A 22,172-nucleotide genomic window follows, 5' to 3' on the forward strand; every position below is an offset into this window, starting at 1 on the left:
ATGCAAGACAAGTGGACATTTGGACAGTTCAGGCATGGCAAGTAGTGACACATGCAAGGCAGGAGCATTAGGCAACAACTCTCCAACTAGGGGAGACCCATTTTCAGCCATGCATTGCTATTTTCAGTTAGGAGCGACCTCACACACAGGCCCTGCAACCAGGCAGGAAGTCAAATGTGCCATGTCCACACTTGCCTACTCCAAGCTCAGCTAGAAGAGGAAAGTGCAGATGAATAGCACATCAACCGTACCTGATCAAAACACACACACACACACACCCTATTAGAAACGTTGAATGGCCAGTTGTGCGGGTTCTCTACACATTCTCTCTCTATATACCCTCTTGGAGGGGCGCCATCTCCCAAGAGAAAGCTCTCGAAATGATTTTGAGTATTAATCGGGCTGAGAAAGAGACTTTGACAAATGAAGGGCAAAGAGATTGTACTTGATGAAATTCAGTTTCTTTCCTCGACTTTCTGGAGAGAACTGAATGATGATTGAAGGTCGAATATGTTTTGACCTTGATAAAGAACACCAAGATTTTCTCCACACTCATGCCGATTGCTTTTCTGAGGGCCTACCAGGCAAGTTGCCACCAGCTCGTCCTGAGGATCATACTATTGATCTGATACCTGGAAGCACACCACCGAACCGGCCACCTTACCATGTGAGCTGAGCCCAGAATGAAGAGATTATGAACCAAGTGAGACCTCTTGTCGCGTGTCGTCTCTCTTTCAATTCAGTTGTTATTGAAGTGCTAAAAGTCTGTTCAGTCTGTTCTTTTCTATTGGCACGTGGTGTCCGTCTTGTGACAACTCCAGATACACAAACCCTCCCCGGCATGGCCCGCTCTGGGAAATTACGCAGTTTTGCTGACGTGGCAAGTACGGAAACCCGTGATTTGCGGCGGGATTTGCGGCAGGAATTCCGAAAACAGGCTGACGTGGCAGTATGTACGGAAAAGCTATACGGATTCCCACCTTTTACTCTACGCAAGCTTTTAGGAAGCTTTGGGAAAAAAAAATTGCGCTATTTTTGAATGCTTTTAAACGATGGCAGCTTTTGGGGCTCTGCTTTTGTCATCCCTTGTAAACCAATAAATAGGTGGTTAGGCTCCCACTTCTCAGAGCATCTGGACGCAGAGTCTGAGAGTGAGAACCCTCCCACTCTCTTGTACTTTGCACACAAATTAATACAAAAAGAAATACCGAAAGGGGCGCTAGTCTTTGGGGCCTATATCTCTAAGCATGGAACTCCGTCATACCCTGTCGAATCAATTGTGAACTGTGAACTGTTTTGAAGTGAATCTCTACTGTGTCGCGGTAGAATCTTGACTTGGAGTGTCCAAGTTTGTTACAGTGGCATCAGAGCACAAAAAGATTCTTCTTCTATGGAGAATCCGATCCTTTTTTACAACGCACACAGCTTTTGGGTAAGAACCTTCGTGCCCCACCCTCGACCCCGGACTTATTAGCCACTCCTACCCTTCATACATCGCGCATCAGGCGCGCTCCCGTCTTCATCGCTCTGTCTTACACGGCATAAAGCCATTAAGAATCCCAGATTACTCATGGGTTCTCGTGAAGAATCTAACAAAGATGACACCTCTCAATAAGAAGGCAAAGAAAAGTTGAAAAATCTGGCGCGGGAACTAAAGTAAAGAATGAAGATTTGGGCAAATTTTTTTCGGACAAGTTTGCCAGAAAGGAGTACAAACGTCAACTGCAAATTGGCATATGTGTGAACAGATTGATTTAAGTACTCCAAGGACCCGAGATTGGTGATACACCTAAAGAATTACCCAATTGATAAGATTTACTTGAGATGGCGTGTAGCCATTGCTTCTCCTCTCAGGTAGGGAGGAAAGACAAAAAGACAAACGAGTGCAGAAAAGCAAAACCTGTACTCACAGAAAGACATGGACAAGCGAGCAAAAAGCAAAGCTTCGGAAAGGGCAAGAAAAAAGGCAAAGAAGCCTAGATTTCGCCCAGTTTCTAACAGTTCTACAGGAGTCATTTTCAGACAGTCGGACTCTGACGATCACATGTTTTATGCAAAGAAGAAACATTTCTATAAAGCCAACCAATATGACTTCCTCGAAGATAAAAGCAAGAAAGTAAAAAGAATTTAAAGAAGGTGGATAGTCGATCTGAATCCTTTTCTGGGTTCCAAGATGCTCGAACATGGTGGTCCACTCTTCTACTGAGAAAGGAAGCTCCGATTAAATGGTTGAAATTTAAAAGGCTTTTTATTCTTCTTCGTTGACTCGGGAGTACGAACGCGACATACGAATTGCTTGGAACCATCTCCCGATGACCAAGAAAGATACCTTGGACGCATATTGCGAGAGATTTTGGAGCTCTTTTCTACCCGCTTCTTCATTTAAGAAGATCTCGTTTAAAGAACAGATTGAGCGGTTTACCTTAGGACTTCCTACGGAGATCTGAGATCACTGCTTAGAGCAAAAGTCAGATTCTATTCAAGAACTGATGAGTCATGCGAAACGGGGCTTTGCCATACACTCAGGCAATTTGACTTGCCCCACAGATGAGATCATGATGCAGAAATCTGAGCAGGCTTCTAAAAACGAAAGTAGAAAGAAGAAGAGTCCCCAAGATCAGAAAGATAAGAATGCACGACCCCGGCTCACTCCTCGGGAGAGAGCCAACTACATTAAAGAAGGGAAGTGTTTTGGATGCGGGGAACAAGGACAGTGGACACATCTCCGCGAAGTGCCCTAAAAAGGCACAGAAAGAACAAGAGGAAGAAAGGCCAGAGAGTTCAAAAGCAGTTGAGGAACGTGGACGGAAAGGCAAGATGAAAGCAAGACTGATTCCAGATTGCATGGGTACTGACCCAAGCATGATTGATAAGAGTACAGAACTTTGCCGAGCTTGGGGCAAAGTGAAAGATCAAGAAGCCCTGATTTTCTTTGATGGAGGAGCCAAGGCCAACTTCATTTCACCCGATCGGATGGGACCACTAGCAGAGGCAGTTCTAGCAGCACCCGGCAGGAACGTAGCCATTACACCTATCATTGGCAAACTTCGGTTGCATTGTCAGGGGTATTTGGGACACGAGGACTTTTACATAATGCCTTTGGAAGGTTGTGATGTCCTCCTCGGAATTCCCTGATACCATAAGAACAACACTATCAGGCGAGAAAAGCGACTTTGACTACAAAAAAGGGCCGAACCATTGTACTTGATGTAAAACTTAAGGGCGAGTCTGTCCCTATTGTATCGGCTCCGGCCGTTTCAAAATTAATTAAATCTACTCTGTTTGTTTACTCGATGTTTTTGAAAGAGTTCAATGATGATCATAGGACAAATATGTCTGATTTAGAAACAGAACGCCAAGATTTTCTCCACACTCATGCCAATTGCTTTTCTGAGGGCCTACCACGTGAGTTGCCACCAGCTCGTCCTGAGGATCGTACCATTGATCTGATACCTGGAAGCACACCACCGAACCGGCCACCTTACCGTGTGAGCCGAGCCCAGAATGAAGAGAATTATGAACCAAGTAAAAGACCTGTTGGAAAAGGGTCTTATCCAGCCGAGTACTTCACCTGACTACTTCACCTTACTGCTCTCCGGTGTTGTTGATTTTGAAGAAAGACGGATCTTGGAGAATGTGCATTGACTAAAGAGCTCTCAACAAAATCACCATCATGAACAGATTCTCGATTCCTAGGATCTCCGATTCCTAGGATCGATGGTATTCTAGACCGACTACAGGGATTCTCTTGTTTCAACAGGATCGATTTGAAGAGCGGATATCATCACATCCAAATCACGTCGGGAGATGTCTACAAGACAGCTTTTCGGACGACCTTCGGTTTATCCGAGTTTTTGGTGATGCCTTTTGGGCTTACCAATGCTCCAACGACCTTTAACCAAACGATGGCCAGGATTTTCAGAGAGTACAGATCTTTTGTGGGCACTTTCTTTGATGACATTATTGTCTTCTCCAAGGATGAGACAGAACATACAGAGCATCTGCTACAGGTCTTTCAGGCATTACAAGATCACAAGTTGGTGATTAATGCAAAGAAAAGTGAATTTTTCCTACCCGAGATACACTTTTTGGGACACATTGTCTCAGCAACAGGAGTGCAGATGGACCCGGCCAAGATAGAGACTATCCGTGATTGGCCCGATTTGAAGAATGTCCATGAAGTTAGAAGCTTCTTGGGTTTATGTTCTTACTACCGGCAGTTCATTAGAAAGTTTGCAGAGGTTGCTTCCCCTTTGCATATCTTGACACAGAAAGGAGTCCCTTTCTCATGGGGACCCACAAAGGTGACACCTTTCAAACATTGAAAGAGAAATTGACTACAGGACCAGTTTTGACTTTGTCGGATTTGCAGAAGTCATTCGAAGTATATTGTGATGCTTATGGTCGTAGTCTGGGTGCGGTCTTAATGCAAGAAGCCCATGTCGTTGCTTACGAGAGCCAATTGTTCTCAAGGCCGGAATTGACAGCACAGATATATGAGAAAGAGCTTTTGGCGGTTATCCATGCTTACTCAGTGGCGACATTACCTACTCGAAGCCGATTTTACGGTCTTCACAGATCACCAAAGTTTACACTACTTCTTGCCACAGGAGCAGCTATCTATCTGAAAAGCAGATGCGGTGGGCGAACATTTTGTCACAGTTTCACTTCCAAATTGTCCATGTACAGGGACAGAAGAACTTGGTGGTGGATGCTGTCCCGGAAGCCATTGGTTCTGGCTATTTCCGCGATACATCATAGGAGCTTCGAGGATATGGTCGATCAGTATGTCACAGATACAGATTTTGCAGATATTTTCACTCGGATATGGAATGGGGAGGTAGTAGCAGGATATTCCATTCGGAATGGCTACTTGATGAAGAAAACGATGTTGTGCGCTACACAGCCGTTGAGGGAAAAGGTTTTAACCGAATGCCATTGTCTACCATTTACGGGTCACCGCGGCATTGCTACCACCTTGAAAGGTGTGGAGAGATACTTCTTTTCGCCGAGACTCAAGAAGGACGTGGACGATTTTGTACGCAGTTGCTTGGTATGCCAAAAGGTCAAGTTTGACAGGCATAAAGCACAGGATTGTTACAACCTTTACCCATACCCACCCGCCCTTGGGAAAGTATTGCAATGGATTTCATTTTTGAGCTCCGAGAACATAGAGTGGGCACGATGGTATTTGGACTGTTATTGACAGATTTATCAAGCAAGCTCATTTCATTCCAGTGAAGAAAACAGTCAAGCTGGATCACTTAGCGAGACTGTGTTGTCAGATTGCATGGCATGTCTGAGACAATTGTCTTCGACAGAGACCCAGATTCACGAGCTTGTTTTGGAAGCCTACAAATGATAGTCCAAATCCCATCATTGCCTGTTTGCGTCCTTGGAAGATCAAAGATAAAGTCCATTGCTATGCTTTCCCATGGCCTATCTGGGATCGGCAATGGCTACAACAATCCCGGTTGCTTTTGTCTGTCAAATTTGACTTTTTGGCATACTAAACATGATCTTACAAATGTGTCAACATCTTGACGTAAAGTTGGCCAATAGAAGAATGCCTCAACCCCTTTCACTGTCGCATCAATTCCACGATGCCCAGCATAAGGTGGAGCCTGACTTTCCATCAAAATCTTTGGCCGTGACTGTCTAGTAACGCATAACTTTCCATGCATCATGAGAAAGTCATTCTTAAGCATATAGTGCTCATGATGTTGCCCATCAACAAGCTGGTCATAGATCCTTGCAAAATCTGAATCTTCAACATATTGTGTCTTCATTTCGTCTAGTTCACAATGATACGGAATTGACACTGCTGAAATTTGGGGCTTTCGTGACAACGCATCAGCCACCACATTCTTTTTCCCTTACACATGCACAATCTGAAAATGGAACATTGACAAGATGTTTGCCCATCGCATGTGCTTCTCAGACAACTTTGTCTGTGTGAGAAATATCGCAAGGTTTGATGATCCGTTTGGACAACAAAATCAGCCCCTAGCAGATAGTGTTTCCAACTAGTGAGAGCATGAATTACTGCCAGCAATTCTTTCTCATAGACTTGCAAGTTCCTTTCAGTCTTCAAAAGAATTCTGCTCTCATATGCGACTACTCGGCCATTCTGCATTAGAACTGCACCAAGACTATGGCCACACGCATCACACTGAACCACAAAAGGTTTTGAAAGATCTAGCAAAATGATTACCGGATCTAAAGTCAGCTTCTCTTTCAAGTGTTTGAACGCTAAAATTTCCTTGGCTGTCCACTTGAAAGTAACTCCTTTTCCTTGTAGTGCATGGAGTGGAGAAGCAATCTCAGCAAAATTTCGGATGAACCTCCTGTAGTAGGAACATAAGCCTAGAAAGCTTTGAATGTCATGTACGGATTTCAAGTCTGGCTATGACCTAATTGCTTCCACTTTAGCGGGATCCATGCGTACCCCATCCTTTGAAACAATGTGCCCAAGTGAATTTCTTGCAAAAAGAATTCACTCTTCTTCGCATTAATGAGTAGCCTGTTCTTACGTAACTCATTGAAAACTGCAGTCAAGTGATCCCTATGCTCCTCTTCGGACTTCGAATAGACAATCATGTCATCAAAGAAGGTACCCACGAAGTTTCTATGTGGTCTAAAAATTCTGTCCATCATTCTATTAAAAGTGGCAGGAGCATTTGTGAGACCAAATGGCATGACAAGAAACTCATAAAGACCAAATGTTGTCCTGAACGCAGTCTTATAGACATCTTCTGGCCTAATGCGTATCTGATGGTAGCCACTCTTTAGGTCTATTCTTGTAAACAATGACGCTCCCTCAAGCCGATCAAGAATGTCATCTATCCTCGGTATGGGGAACCTGTTCTTGATGGTATTCTTATTCAAGGCGCGATAGTCAATGCACATGCGCCATGAACCATCCTTCTTCTGCACTAAGAGTACGGGCGAACAAAAAGGGGATGAACTGGGCTGAATCAACCCCTTCTCTAAAAGCTCGTTGAACTGACTCATAATCTCTTTCTGCTGGGCTGCACTAACCCAGTATGGTGGTCTATTCGGTGGACTAGAACCCGACACAAGATCTATGGTATGATCCTCGGGTCTCTTAGGAGGTAACTCCCCTAGCAAAGAGTCCGAAAAACAATCACTAAAACCACTCAAAAAAGTTGACCTGTCTATATCTAAGGTAGACAAATTAGATACAACTTGAGGTACTTCTTTTGCAAAGATCAAGTACGCAGAAAGATGATTCTTTATTACAGATGAAATAGCAGAAGCAAAAACAACTGGAACAGACTCGCCTTTAAGCTTTACATCAAGGACATGAGTCTTTCCTCTATGTACAAGGGTAGTCTTTTTGTTGTAAGTATCCACCATAGCATGCAACCTGTAACACCATGGGATACCCAGTAACACATCACAGCCCTCAAGTGGCATAATATGAAATTCTTCCGCATCCACATAGCTCTGAATGTGCAGACGAAGCTTTCCCAAAATGGGAGTAACGGGCTCTGAATGACCTGGGCATACCAAACCTGCTTCCCCTGTCATACCCATCTCCTCTGCACGAATGCCCAACTTTGATGCCAATTCTGGTGATATGAAATTTGCACGGGCTCCGGGATCAAAGAAAACCAGCACTGTTTGGTCTCTAACTTTGCCCCAAGCTCTGCACAGCTCCGTGGCATCTGTGTTTGGCTGGTCTACAACCAAATCTGGAACAAGTCCTGCACTTGGCTTTGGCTTCTTCCCTTCATGGTCTGAATTGTCATCCTTATCCTGTGACTTCTTCTGTGGGCATTCATTTGCAAAATGTCCTTCCTGTTCACAAATGTAGCATTTCTTGGCCTCCCTAAGAGCTTTCCTTTCTTCAAAGGTTTTGCCAAAAAAATGCCTTTTTTTTTCCTCGTCCCGAAGAAGACTTAGACTGCTTCTTGGACGTATCACCTTCTTCAGTGGAGGGCTTCTTTGTGGGAGGCTCAGAAGGCTTTGCTGCAACATTGCCCTTGGCTGAAAACTGTTTGCCCTGGGACCCTTTCTTGTGGCTATTAAATCCATCGGAATCTCCTTTCGACAGATTGCTGGCCACTCTTGCATTCTCTATCAACTGAAACATATTCATGACAGTAGTCTTTGTGCAATAGTCCCGATTTTCTTGGGCAATCCGCAACAGTACTTCTCAATTTGTTCTGACAATGGCACAAACCTGTAAGAGGTGACTGGCAACAGTGCGGCCCAAAATTGTTAATTGTACTCTTCCAGATTCGCACACTGTTTAGCATTCAACTCGTGCCATTCTGTCATCACATCCACATCGAAAGTGTTTGTCAACCATGCAGGCGCAAAAAGCTGTTTGAATTGGACCCACGTTGTTGGGGCTTAACCCTGGTTCAACAATGCAATCCACCATTGAAGCGCATTCCCTTTCAAGAAAGTGGCAGCCTTGCGTATCTTTGAAGATTCCGTGAAGTTTCCTCCACCATAAGCTGCATCGAACTACTGTATGAAGGTCAAAGCCTTCAATTGATCCTCAGTTCCTCTGAAAGTTTCAAACTTCACTCCCTGCCCACCTTCCTTGTAATCCTTAAGCTGACTCAAAGGAGCCACATTATCATAAACAGGTGCCTGTTTAACAGCTGTTTAACAGGGGTGCTCCATGATTAATCATTCCAGCACTCGCATCAACTGTTTTACCTGTGGTATCTGCATTTGGTACGTATGGCTGCGAAAAACCAACCATACCAAATTGTAAAAACCAGCCATACCAAATTCAGGTACTTGGTCTCTCTTCTCTGCCATATCGACAAGCTCTGTGTTGCTTTCACCCACAACAATCCACGCTGCACTTTTTGAAGAAAAAGTGACTATCCCGTCGATGGAACCATTTAACAGGCCTGTACAACGTAGAGGGCGATACTATTTCAATTACCTGTTAACTTTACACAAAGCCCTGAGAAGGGAAGAGAACACAGTTGCGTCCAGCGAATAGAATGTCACTGCGCACACGAGACCGACACCTTGTAGGCCCCAAAGATTGGCGCCCCTTTCGGTATTTCTTTATTCAAATTAAGGTAGACGATCCGACCACTTAGCACAAGCTTTCACAAAGCTGTCCAAACCTGGCGAGGGCTGAAAACGCAGGTGTTCGACCTAATTTTGGCAGCATAACGACGCAAAAACCCCTGTAGGTCAAAAACACCTGTCTAGGATGGATTCCCTCGCTATCTGGAAGCTTTCTGGTGAGCTGTCACAGAAATTCAGCGGGCTGTAATTCCCTGTTTTTCACTGCCGGGTGCCCAAAAGCCTGTACACGCATCCCAAGGCTCTCACGAGGCTCCCCCGGTGTTCCCTTGCAGTTTAGGTGCGAAATCCTAAACCTGCAGAAAAACACAGCAGACTGTAATTCGCTGTTTCGGATCGTTTTTAGCGGAGCGAACATGTCTACGCGCGTCCCGAGGGCTCCCGCACGCAATGGGACAGTTCCCCTGTGAATTGGACGAGTTTTCACGCGAGAACTCTCTCCGAACTCGCAATCTTTCGCGATGGAACTGTGCGTACCTGTGGGGGATTAGCAATTAGCTAATCCGGTTCCTGTTCAGAAGGCTCTTGCCTTGGCAAACGCGCATAAAACCCCAGAACTGTACATGTTCATCTGAGTAGCCCATCTAGTGGGGCATTACCATATGTGCCAAAGGGGAGAGAGAGATGCACGAGAGCAAATCATCGCGCTACATGAGACAGAGGAGAAGGCAAGCTTTCCATTAAAGCTGTAGACCTGCACCCACTACTCACACACACACTGTAGGTCACTTATGAGTCAAATCAGCCTCCTCTCTCAAATTGGGCGCCCCCTCTTGCTGATGGAAGTGGAAAACTTCACCAGGAGCCGCCATGTGTCCAGTTTGCCCCTTTTGAGTTAATTCTCTAGTTCCCACTGACTTATAAAGTTATAAGTGACTTTCCGAGTGGCCCAGACTTCATTTGGCGCGCACAGGCTTCCATACTCATCAGAATTCAGTGCTAATTGGCCCAACCTCCCAGACTGACCGACCCAGACTCCCGCTGTGAGAAACCTATTCGGCCGCAGCCGTTTCACACTGGCCATGCAATGTCCACTTGCACCTTTTCAAGGGTTCCGGGGAAAACAAGTAAAAATAAAAATAAATAAAAATACCTAGTACTTATTTACGGAAGGCAACAGGAAAAATACACCTCCTGATGACAGCCATATCATCTTCTGAGCCTCTCGCTTTTTTCATCCTTGACTTCGAGAAAGCATACGATCGTGTGGAGTGGGACTTTCTCGAAGGATCTTTAGCCAGGATGGGTTTCCCTTCGAGATGGATCTCAGGCATTTCCGCTCTCTTCAGGACTGCCAGTAGTGCTATTACTATTGGTGGCCGTGTAAGTCGCAGTTTTGAGCTTTCTCGATCTGTCCGTCACGGATGTCCTCTAGCAGCATATCTGTATCTGTTTGTAGGAGAGACTATGTCCGACTTTCTTCGTGCTCAGAGTCATGCATTTTGTGGATTGACCATGCCAGTACCGACAGCTCCAGACCTTATCGATCAGGAGTTTGCTGATGACACTATGCTCATGTGACGCTATTTGCTAGCTGCTCTTGATGCCATGCAGGAGGCCCTAGAGGTTTTTTGCATTGCCGGTGGTACACGCATTAACTGGCATAAATCCTATGGGTTACTGGTTGGCAGTGATGACATACCTACTTGGGGGGTAGCTGATGGTTTCACATGGCTGCAGCCGAGTCAGACATGCAGATATCTGGGCTTTCAGGTTGGATTCGATGTTACCTCACAGCAGCAGTTTGCACCCGTACTACAGTCTATTCGCAAGAAGCTATGCCATTGGTCTTCACGTCATCTGTCGTTGGTTGGCCGTGCATTGGTCGCCAACCAGGTCATTTTGGCTACAGTATGGTATACGGCTTCTTGTTGGATGTTACATTCTGGTGTGATAGCTCCGCTCTGCCGCCTAGTGTGGAACTTTTTATGGAGTGGCACAGATGGGACTACTGATACCCGTGCTCGAGTTCGCTAGTCCACGATTATTCGTCCTAGGTCAGAGGGAGGCCTTGGCAATATTGATCCAGAGTTACAGAGCCGCGCCCTTCTTACCAAGCTTATTGTTCGGGGACTTTTTCTCGGACAAGAACCTTGGAAGATGCTTCTTCAGGCCGCTCTTTGCGCAGTGACTCCACGACTCGGCACTAGAGATGGTCATTCTTGGCATACAGGGTATCGTTTTCTCTTTACGGATGCCCCTTTGTCCACCACCTCCCTCTCACCCTTCATCAGATCGCTCCTTCAGATTTGGTTTCCATGCGACGGGCTATCATACGCTTACCTCCCTCATGTCGTGAGGAGATTGAGCGCCAGCCTCTCATTTCGAATGCTGCAGTTCTTGATTCTTCGGTTAATCCACCCCGTCAGCTTGGAGAGAGGACTCACATTGATTAGGCTGCCTGGGACACTAGCCCTGCTGCCTCTATGCGGTTGTTTCATGAGACACGTATGCTGGATGCTGATTTTGTGGCAAAACATTATGACATTGGTCGCGAGGTGACTGATAGACTGGTTGAGATTGATTCCACCGTTCCTTCACAGTGGGATGCAGTCATGAGAGGCACGGTTCAGATGCCTCCCCATTGTGGCTGGGAAGGCCTCTTTGCTCAGAGCACTCTCTTATTAGTTCGTTTAGACACCATGCTGTTCACAGTTGATACTGACCAGTCTCAGGGGATTCATGCTAGATTGACATATGATGCCACCTCTCCGCACCTTGTCCTTCCCGGCGCTCGATGGGAGGCCATCAGAGTAGTTGGCTCCCGCGGGAAGCGTCGTTGTGTTGACCCCCGTTTCGCTTCCGTTGATGCTGCACTTTGGAGGCTTTGGGTGTGGGAGGGTCGTGCCTTATCTCAACTTTATTGGGACCTAGGAGAGTGGCATTGGCCTCACTCTGACCCCACCGGTGCACCTGTATCCTTCTTTGAGTACACTGTCAGGATTGGACGGTTAGCATTGATGAGACAGCAGCCAGAGCAGCCCACTCGTATGCGTTTCTGGTTACATTCAGGCCTCTCTCATGCCTATCTGCAGCAGTTTTGGTCTGCCATCTGGGATTTACATGCGGCTCGTCGGTGGATGATTGCACATGCGGGACTTCCAGTTGGGACTTGGCTAGCTACTATGGGTCATGATCCGTTATGTACTCGCTGTCCTTTGCGACTACTTGAGTCACCTGCATACTGTCTTTGGTCATGCTCGGCTTCCCATGTAGTGTGGCTTGCAGTTTGCTTTCTACTTAGCAGAGCAGGTGTTCAGCATGGATTTCTTACTTGGGGATCTGTCTCATGGTTGATGCCGATGCCCGGCCCCCATCTTTTCTACGAGGGCTCAGACACAGATCCAGCCTTTATGCTTACCTCGGCTGGTTATCGGCGAGGGACTTTGGCTATGCTACCACAGATTGCTTGGCAGGGGGATTCTCAGACACGTGATGAAGTTTTTTCAGTCATCACTAGTATTACACTATGGAATGTTTGGAGAGCTCGTTGTCTTCACATTCTAAGTGCGGCTCCACAGCCCCTTCAGGATACCCTCACTGCCATTTGGTTGGACATCATTCACACCCCAATTTGGCAGTGGGATTCTTCCTCAGGTGCATCTCGAGCAGCCGAGGCTCGCCGATTTGCCTTCCTTCGGCGTTGGGCACGATCCCCACTCTTCTTCACACTTACAGGTGGCTAGATTACGTGGCATTATGCTCCTCGGTGGTTTCTCCTCCACTCGTCTCACCGACCGGCGACCACCATGAGATTGTTCTAGTTGAGTTGTCACTATAGTGGCTCTCCTCCTTACATTCAACTTGTACACCCCACGTGATAGGCTATTTTGGCATCCGTTGGGGATTATATTGTACTCAGTAATATACAGCCCTGACTTTTTCCAAAAACGAGAGAGAGAGAGAGAGAGAGAGAGAGATAAAATGTTATATTGAACGTCTTCAAAAGGCCAAAATGACCTATGAGACCAAATTGATACAATCTTGGTGAATCTAATACAATATCTGGGTACAAAAAAAATTTGAAGTAAAGTGAAAAACTAAAATCTTGCTAGATGTGAACTAAGCAGCTAGGTGGAATTGTGTGGGATATGAGTAGGGGGGTGAAAGTAGTGACTTGGGGCTAATACAACACAATGTGGGTGTGCGTGTGGGAATATATTTTGTGAGAGCTGGTACAAAGGCTGAAACAAGATGAGCAGGGTGTACAATCCTCGAAAGAGCTAAATCATAAGAGATACATCATCGGTCGCTGGCGGATCTCATCAATCTAATCGGGTGTCGTGCATGCCGGGCCAAAGTGATCCGAATCCTCTGATGCAGCCTCCGTCGATGTCCTCCGTAGTCATGGGCGTCTAGATCTCCCTAGCTCGGTCGCTCGAGCTGTCACAAACTGGTGACGTGGCAGATCCTCGGATACACATAGCCTGCGACGGGAAATGCCATGTGGCACCAGGCACAGAAAACGCGCGGACAAGTTGATGTGGCAGAGCAGTACAGACCTCCGCAAAATTCGTTGATTGCTGACGTGGCAGGATCTCCGCAAAACGCATTGAGTTGCTGACGTGGCAGTATGTAAGGATTTCCGAAAATTACGTTGGCCAGCTTTTGGGCATAATGCTTTTGAGTTATAGAAGCTTTTAATTAAAAGATTTTGGGGCTCTGCTTTTGGGCATCCCTTGTAAGAATAAATAAGTCTTTTGGGCCTCATTACTCAGAGCATCTGGACGCAAAGTCTGAGTGTGAGTTCTTGCTGACTCTCTTCTACTTTGCCCACAGATTAATATAAAAAGAAATACCAAAAGGGGAGTCAAGTCTTTGGGGCCAATACCTCTTGACACGGAACTACGCCCGGCCGTGTCGTCTTTTGTGAACTGTTTTAAAGTGAATCTTTGTTGTGTCGTGGTAGAATCTAGACTTGGGGTGTCCAAGTTTGTTACAATGGTATCAAAGCACAGAAAGATTCTTCTTCTACGGAGGATATGATCCTTTTTGCAACGCGCACAGTTTTTGGGAAAGAATCTTCGTGCCCTGACCCCGGACTTATTAGCCACTCCCACCCTTCATACATCGCGCATCGGGCGCGCTCCCGTCTTCATCGCACTATTTTACAGGGCATAAAGCCATAAAGAATCCCAGATTACACATGGGTTCTCGTGGAGAATTTGACAGAGATGACACGTCTCAGTGGGAAGGCAAAGAAAATTTGAAAATCCGGCGCGAGAACTGAAGAAAAGAATGAAGATTTGGGCAAATTTTTTTCGACGAACTCCAGGGACCCGAGATTGGCAAAACATGTAACAGACTTGGACACTCCAAGTCAAGAATCAACCGCGACAGCACCAAATAACCACTTCAAAACAATTCACAAATCACAATAGATTTGCACTGGCCCGGCGGAGTTCCGTGCCTAGAGATATTGGCCCCAAAGACTGGCGCCCCTTTCGGTATTTCTTTTTATATTAATCAGATCAAAGTACAAGAGTGTGGCTAGGGTTTCACTCTCAGACTCTGCGTACAGATGCTCTCAGAAGTGAAGCCCTCTCCACATATTTAAAGGTATAAGGGATGCCCAAAAGCAGAGCCCCAAAAGCTTTTAAAATCAAAAGCAGTAGTCCTCTCTCTCTCTTTAGAGAGTCTTTTCTTTTTTTATATAAAAAAAAGCAAGCTCTCTCTCTCCTTCATGGCGTGTGGACCAAAAAGCAACGCCCAAAAGCTGTCAGCGCGTTTTGCGACGCAATTTCCGGAAAGCTCCTGCTGCCACGTGGCACCTCGGCAGAAATTAGGGTTTGCTGTCAGAAATTAGGGTTTCACAAAAATTAGGGTTTCTGGCAGTTATTTAGGGTTTGCAGGGATTTTAGGGTTTCAGCCTCAAATTAGGGTTTCAGCTACCCATAGCCACGTCATCACTTTGTGACAAAACACCTGAAGAATTATCCGATTGATAAGATTTACTCGAGATGGTGTGTGGCCATTGCTTCTCCTCTCAGGTAGGGAGGAAAGCCGAAAAGACAGACGAGTGCAGAAAAGCGGAACCTGTACTCGCAGAAAGAGATGGACAAGAACTCTTGAAAAGAAGCACTTCTATAGAGCCAACCAATATGACTTCCTTGAAGACGAGCAAGAAAACAGAAGCATTTAAAGAAGGTGGAAAGTCGATAAAATTCGAATCCTTTTTTGGATTCCGAGATGCTCCGAGGGCTTTGGCCTTCATCCAGCAGTTTGACACAGCCTTCTCTAGAGGGCACTACTTAGAGCATTCCAAGATCAGGAGGGCTGCATCTTTTCTAAAGGGAAATGCTCGAACATGGTGGTCCACTCTTCTTCTGAGGAAGGAAGTTCCAGTCAAGTGGTTGAAATTCAAAAGGCTCATTATTTCTTCTTGGCTTACCCGGGAGTATGAACGGGATGTAAGAACCGCTTGGAACCATCTTCGGATGACCAAGGGAGATTCTTTAGGTGCTTATTGCGAGAGATTTTGGGACTCTTTTCTACCAACCTCTTCATTTAAGAAGGTCACCTTTTAGGAACAAATTGAGCAGTTTTGTTGCGGTCTCCTTGCAGAGATCTGAGACTATTGTCCTGAACAAAAGTCGAATTCTATCCAAGAATTAATGGGTCATCCGAAATGGGGTTTCTCGATACATTCGGGGAGTTCCACTTACCCCACTTATGATGTCACAAACTGTAACAAACTTGGATATCCCAAGTCAAGATTCTATTGCGACACAGCAGAGATTCACTTTAAAACAGTTCACACTTCACAATTAGGTTGACACAGCCGGGCGTAGTTCCGTGCCTAGAGATATTGGCCCCAAAGACTGGCACCCCTTTCGGTATTTCTTTTTGTGTTAATCTGTGTTCAAAGTACAAGAGAGTGGGTAGGTGCTTACTCTTAGACTCTGCGTCCAGATGCTCTGAGAAGTGAGGCCCTACCCACTTATTTATTGGTTACAAGGGATGCCCAAAAGCAGAGCCCCAGAAGCAGTAATCCAAAAGCTTCTCAAAAATAAAGCAACCGAGCCAAAAGCTGCCATAAAATTCAGCCAACGTAAATCTGGGAAATCCGTCCGCTTTGCCACATCAGCACCTCCGTGAAAAGCGGATTTCCGTACACTGTGCCATGTCAGCCAGTCAGCGCGTTTTGCATCGGAAATTCCGGGATTTTGTACTGTAGCCATGTGAGCCTTCCACGTGTCATCCCGGTCAGTCGGGGTGTGTATTTGGGGCAGTGCCACGACACCAGTTTGTGACATACCCCCCTCTTGAAAGCATTGTAATCGCCCTCGATTACGCTTGCAAAACAGACAAAAGCCATAAACTGTCTTAGCACACACTGACTGTTAGTACCGACGCACTAGGAACAACACATCTAGCACATGTGCCAATCGACAGTCACATCACAGGACATCACTTGACATCACATAACAAATCACATTCAAAATTTATTCCAAATTTCAGACCATGATTAATCGGCAACGTATTTAGCAATCGCATCCAGTCGGGACCTCATAGATGCCCGATTAACTAATTCTTATTGCAATCATGTCTATAGAGATTTATGAAACCGAAATGCTGCAATCATTTCGTCTTTCAGTTCCTACGCTCAAACAAGTCAAGTACAAATCAATTAGTATCATTTTCAGGAATTCCAGTTCATAAAGTCATTTAGCAGAATATTGTTAGCCCAACATTATCCCTGAAACCCAAAGGGACATCAATGACTCTATATCAAAAATCGGGGCAATCTGTCGACAAAGGAGCAGAGTGACTCTCCTCTTGTGCAAACCCGCTGCACTAGATTCGCCCATGCTGAAATCGCGGTTCTATCGGAGTAGACTATGCTAAACCGAATGCTTCAAGGTAAAGGTTCACAATCTGAGGAGTATCTGCTAGGTCCTCCTCCTCCATCCACTTCGCATCCAATGCACAATAGTTCTTGAATTTAACCAAGAACCGCCTCATCACTTTACCTTTAATCTTTCTATCTTTATGTGCCAGTATCTGTTCTGGAACGAGTATCTCCTTGCTTTCCTTCACTTCGGGTTGCGCATCTGGCTCCTCATCATCGGGCACATCGCCTTTAAAAGACTTCAAGAGACACATGAAAAGCATTGTGAATTCTCCAAGTATCGGGCAGCTTCAGTCTAAAGGAGACATCATTTATCTTTTCTTTTATCTGGAAAGGTCCATAGTATCTCATGCTAAGCTTTGGAAAAAGCCGCTCCTTTCCCTTTTTCTTTCTCAGGCGTGCCTTCTCAAAACGTAAGAGCACCCAATCGTTCTTCTTTAATTTCAAATCGCGACGGTGTCGATCTGTTGCCTTCTTGTATCTTTTTTGAGATTTCTCTAACGCCTCCCGGACCAAGTCCAAGTCCCTAGTGAACTGGTCGGCTTCAAAAATCTTATCTTTCGTGCTTAGGAAGGGTGGAACCTTCGTAGCACCTTCAATAATCTCAAATGGCGCCTTCCCTGTCGTAAGACTTCAATAAATCTAGTACGACTGAATTTGCAATCTCAGATTGCCTATTTGTCTGTGGGTGGAAAGATGACGAGAACTGCAGCAGTGTGCCAATGTTCTCTCAAATAGCCTTCCAAAACAAACTCGTGAATCAAGGATCTCTGTCAGAGACTATTGTCTTAGGCATGCCATGTAATCTGAATATCTGGGTAATGAACAATCTCCCTAAATGAGCCGACTGGACTGTTTTCTTCACTGGAATGAAATGAGCTTGCTTGCTAAATCTGTCAATAACAGTCCAGATACCATCGTGCCCACTCTGTGTCTTCGGGAGATCAAAAATTAAATCCATTGCAATACTTTCCGTGGGGCGGGTGGGAATGGGTAAAGGTTGTAACAATCCCTGTGCTTTATGCCTGTCAAACTTGACCTTCTGGGATACCAAGCAACTATGTACAAAATCGTCCACGTACTTCTTGAGTCTCGGCCAAAAGAAGTATCGCTCCACACCTTTCAAGGTGGTATCAATGCCGCGGTGACCCGTAAATGGTGGACAATGGCATTCGGTTAGAACCTTTTCCCTTAGCGGCTGTGTAGCGCACAACATCGTTTTCTTCATCAAGTAGCCATCCCGAATGGAATATCCCGCTACTACCTACCCATTCTGAATACATTTTGCAAAATCTGGATCTGTGGCGTACTGATTGACCATGTCCTTGAAGCTTTGATGATGAATCGCAAAAATAGCCAAGACCAACGGCTTCCGGGACAAAGCATCTGCCACCAAGTTCTTCTGTCCTTGCACATGGACAATCTCGAAGTGAAACTGTGACAAGATGTTAGCCCACCGCATCTGTTTTTTCGATAGCTGCTTCTATGACAAGAAGTAGCGTAAACTCTGATGATCAGTGAAGACCGTTAAATCGGCTCCGAGTAGGTAATGTCGCCACCGAGTAAGAGCATGGATAACCGCCAAAAGCTCTTTCTCATATATCTGTGTTGTCAACTCCAGCCTTGAAAACAATCGGCTCTCATAGGCAATGACATGGCCTTCTTGCATTAAGACCGCACCCAGACTACGACCACAAGCATCACAATATACTTTGAATGACTTCTTTTGCAAATCCGGCAAAGTCAAGACTAGTCATGTAGTCAAGTTCTCTTTCAAAGTTTGACAGGCAGTCACCTTTGTGGGTCCCCACGAGAAAGGGACTCCTTTTTGTGTCAAGATATGCAAAGGGGAAACAACCTTTGCAAACTTTCTAATGAACCGTCGGTAGTAAGAACATAAGCCCAAGAAGCTTCTAACTTCATGGACATTCTTCAAATCGGGCCAATCACGTATAGTCTCAGTCTTGGCCGGGTCCATTTGTACTTCTGCTGCTGAGACGATGTGTCCCAGAAAGTGTATCCCCGATAAGAAAAATTCACTCTTCTTGGCATTGATCACCACTTGTGATCTTGCAATGCCTGCAAGACCTGTATCAGATGTTGTCCATGTTCTGCCTCATCCTTGGAGAAGATGTAACAAACCTGGACACTCTTAGTCAAGATTCTACCACGACACCATAGAGATTCACCTCAAAACAATTCACAGTTCACAATTGATTTGACACTGCCCGACTGAGTTCCGTGCCTAGAGATATTGACCTCAAAGAGTGGCGTCCCTTTCGGTATTTCTTTTTGTATTTATTTGTGTTCAAAGTACAAGAGAGTGGGAGGGTTCTCACTCTTGGACTCTGCGTCTAGATGCTCTGAGAAGTGGGAGCCCAACACCTATTTATTGGTTTACAAGGGATGCCAAAAGCAGAGCCCCAAAAGCTGCCATCTTTTAAAAGCATTAAAGAATAAAGCAAAAAATTTTCCCAAAGCTTCCTAAAACCTTGCGTAGATAAAAAACTGAGAATCCGTACAACTTTTCCGTACATACTGCCACGTCAGCTTGTTTTCAGAATTCTCACCGCAAATCCCGCCGCAAATCACGGGTTTTCGTACGGCATGCCACGTCAACAAAATTGCGTAATTTCCGGGAGCGGGCCATGCCGAGGAGGGTTTGTGTATCTGCAGCCCATAACATGCCATACCACGTCACCGGTTTGTGACATACCCCATTGTAATCGCCCTCAATTACGCCTGCAAAATAGACAGAGGCCATAAACTGTCTTAGCAGACATTGATTGTTAGTACCGACGCACTAGGGAAACACATCTAGCACATGTACCAATCAACAGTCACATCACAGGACATCACTTGACATCACATGACAAATCACATTCAAAATTCATTCGGATCTCAGACCATGATTAATCGGCAACGTATTTAGCAATCGCATCTAGATCCACTCAGGACCTCATAGATGCCCGATTAACTAATCCTTATTGCAATCACGTCTATCGAGATCTTTCAAACCGAAATGCTGCAGTCATTTCGTCTAATCAGTTCATACACTTAGACAAGTCAAGAACAAATCAGTATCATATTATCGGGAATTCTAGTTCATAAAGTCATACAGCAGAATACTGTCAGCTCACAGTATCCCTAAAACTCAAAAGAGACATCAGTGACTTTAGTATCAAAAATCGGGGGGGGGGGGGGGGGCAATCTTATGCTCCTGTACTAGCAATATATCCACAGTGCCCACTACATGAGCGTGTAAATCTCTGCGAAGTAAAAGCTTACGGGAACCTTTTACCCGAGAAGTCTGTAAACCATTAGCATTCCAAGAAACTACATGTAAATCCATAGACTGCATGAAAGAGTTTGAATAGCATATGACTAACTGCGCATCTTCTTGGAGGCAGCTGGGCCATCCAAGGGGTGAGCTTCAGGCGGTAGGAAAGCTACCCGCAAGCCCTCTCTAAGATATGGTGTCTCATTGCACCAACTGCGGACCTCAGCTTGTTTACATTGCATTACCAATGCTGCAGCTTTGACACCCCAAATGCGCATAGACATAGGAAGCACCACATTTGAGGATACATGAATGACCATAGGCAATGAATAGCAAGCATAAACATCACTCCACTCCATAGCACCAATACATGAAGGGTAGTGAGGAGACAAAACATCAGGAGCGGAAGTAGACAACAATAAATGAAGCTGAGCCATAGTCTGTGCGTGCACAAAATGTAGAGCCTAATCCTCGGACCATTCCTGAGCAGTGTGGAATGGAAGGAAAAAGGAATGGGTAGGCTGAGAGCGACTGCCTATTAAAGAGGGAACACAACCTGTCTTGTGATGCATAAGATAGAGCTGCACCCGCAATGGCCCTTCTGTGTCTCCGCACATCTCAACCCGATGAGTGCCCCAGGAAAGAGGGCAAGAGCTGAGACGTAAGTATGAGCTGTTGAGAAAGGGGGAGGATCAGAAGGCGGAGGGGGGAGAGTAAGGGCGAGAGGAAGAGGAGGAGAAGGGAGAGGTAGTAGCGGTGAATGATCCATCTGCATGGGAACAGGGACCTCGGGAAGAGGGGAAGGAGCGGGCGGGGGAACTGCAGGTGAAGGAGAAGCTGGTAACAGAGGTAAGTGATCCTGTCGCGAAGAAGAAGAATGGCGAGGAGATGCAGGGGGTAAGGGGGTGGTGGAAACTTGAGAGGGAGCAGGAGAGGTAACACTGGGAGCTGGCTGTGTTGTTGGTTGCTGACGAGGACGGAAGGAATGATTACGACCCACTGTTTGCCATGCTGCCTCAGTGTCAGCTGAAGCGGAGGGAGGAACATGGAGGGCCGGAGCTCGAGGAGCGCCTGTAGGCTGCTGAGGTGCTTGAGTAGTAGATGGGAAAGGAGGAGGAACCGGCTGTTGACGCTGACCACGTGCTTGAACGTGACCGCCACGGACCGGCTGTTGTTGCCGCCGATGTCGTGGCAAGGTGGGGCAATCTCGCGCCAAGTGTCCCATCTCGTGACAGCGTAAGCACTGTCCTGGGCGGCCAATGACTACCATGCGGAGAGAGTAGTCTCAATCGCGCACAGCCACAGTAACTCTATCTGGTAATGAAGTATCCCCAAACACCAAGACCAATAGCTTTTGAAACAGTTTGCTTTTGAGTTTAACTGCTTTTGGGGCTCTGTTTTTGGGCACCCCTTGTAAGAATAAAAGAGTCCCAAGGGCCTCACTCTTCAGAGTATCTACACGCAGAGTCTGAGAGGGGAGGACCCTGCGGGAGTTGTACTTTGCTCAAAGATTAATATAAAAGAAATACCGAAAGGGGCGCCAGTCTTTGGGGCCAATCTCTCTAGGCACGGAACTACGCCGGGCCGTGTCGACCGAATTGAACTGTGATTTTAAAGTTGTGAAGTATTTTAAGTGAATCTCTCTTGTGTCACGACAGAGTCTAGACTTGGGGTACCCAAGTTTGTTACAGTGGTATCAAAGCACGCCCGATTTCTCTCCTACTCGGAAATCTGATCCCTTATCTCGCGACACTTATGGATTCTGAAAAGAATCAGTCGACTTCTTCTGAATCCGTTGATGCGAGAGGAGACCACGCAGTAGATTTAAACGAATTAACAAAAGAAGAGTCAGGCCACCTCGGCCTACTCAGTATGAACTTCAAGGGATGCAGCGTTGACAGCAGGTTGACGAGTGCACAAAGCAGATGATTCAATTTGTGAAAGACCCTCAGTTTG

The 22,172-nt window shown here is 45.9% G+C and overlaps 1 protein-coding gene across 2 annotated transcripts in view; it reads right to left on the minus strand.

The window, feature by feature from the left end:
* The window catches only part of LOC147458310 (transcription factor GTE6-like), a 28,558-nt gene that overhangs the window by 3,349 nt on the left and 3,037 nt on the right, over window positions 1–22,172 (minus strand). The gene's annotated exons all lie outside the window — the stretch shown is intronic.

The sequence above is a fragment of the Adiantum capillus-veneris genome, chromosome 5 (genome assembly GCF_014529385.1).
Source record: "Adiantum capillus-veneris isolate H3 chromosome 5, ASM1452938v2, whole genome shotgun sequence".
NCBI lineage: Eukaryota > Viridiplantae > Streptophyta > Polypodiopsida > Polypodiales > Pteridaceae > Adiantum > Adiantum capillus-veneris.